The sequence below is a fragment of the Nannochloropsis gaditana genome, assembly GCF_000240725.1.
Source record: "Nannochloropsis gaditana CCMP526 unplaced genomic scaffold scaffold223, whole genome shotgun sequence".
NCBI lineage: Eukaryota > Eustigmatophyceae > Eustigmatales > Monodopsidaceae > Microchloropsis > Microchloropsis gaditana.
In genome coordinates, this window is record NW_005803730.1 from 13,153 (window position 1) to 14,324 (window position 1,172).

The following is a 1,172-nucleotide window of genomic DNA, read 5'->3' on the forward strand; positions in this document are numbered from 1 at the left end:
GGGGGTTAGGACTTGGGGGGGGAGCGGAGAGAATTTTGAATTTTAAAAAGTGGCGCGAAAATATGGGCCGAACGTCAACCGCGTTTCGACAAAGCTTTTCCGGTGAGAGGAGGCAACGATCTGCCGACCATCCTGGAATCTCATGTAGATGGCGGTATTGTGGTGGATTTGGGGCTTGCTAGAGGTTTTAATGAAGTGTGATCTTGCTTGACGGCGTTCTCAAACTTGCTTTTCTGTCTATTTCCCCTTGCGTGTCCGCGATATCCGGTGAAAGGGAGCAAGAAACACCTCCTCATCTCCCATCCTTCTCTTCCATAATTTCTCCTCCCATCTCCTTCCTTTCGTGTATTCCTTGTCATGCGGGGAATGTAGATAAAGTACGAAAGCGTGCACACGCAGGAGTAAAGACCCAAGGAACGCCTCCTCAACGTACAACTCCTTCGACCACCCAACTGAAGAAGTCCCACCGAGCATGCGGCGCGGCTCTTCCTTGACTCCTCCTCCAGGGTTGAGAGGACATGAAATCAGTTCCGGAAGATCCAGGTATGTTACGGGCGTCGTCAAGTTGAAAGCGGGAAAACCTGGATGTCTGCGTTGGTCTGTCTAAACTTGTGTCGAAAGCACAGTCCTCACCCTATGACTTGGAGCCACCCTCCACACGCCTAGGCGCACATGTTGCGTCATTATAGCATCTCCTATAAACACGTTTGTCCACTATCTATGTGCTCCTTTGTGCTGTGGTGCATGTTTTGGCATGATTGACGTGTAGGATGCTCGAGATCTGAGAGAGATCAGAGTCACCTCCAAATTGCGTTTTCTAATGCTTCTCCTTATACCCCCCGCTCGAACGCATCATGCCCACAACACACTACTCCTGACAATTTTTTAATCAGACGGGTGACGCCGTGTCCCTGCATCGCAATTTTCGTAATGCCCCAGGCTCCAAAGCGCGCACCCTATCCCCGCACGCCCTCCCTCTCGCGCTAACGGTTTCACGTCCATCCATCCCTTTTTCGCAGGCAGGCGTCTCCAGTCTCGTCCTTGGGCCAGCGTGCAGCATCCCCAAGGTGCGATAACGCAAGAGCACTTGGCATGCCTTCATCCTTCTCCTCCTTTCTCCTCTCCCCCTGTGTACCCGCATGTAAGCCCATGGGCGACACTTCTCACTGATA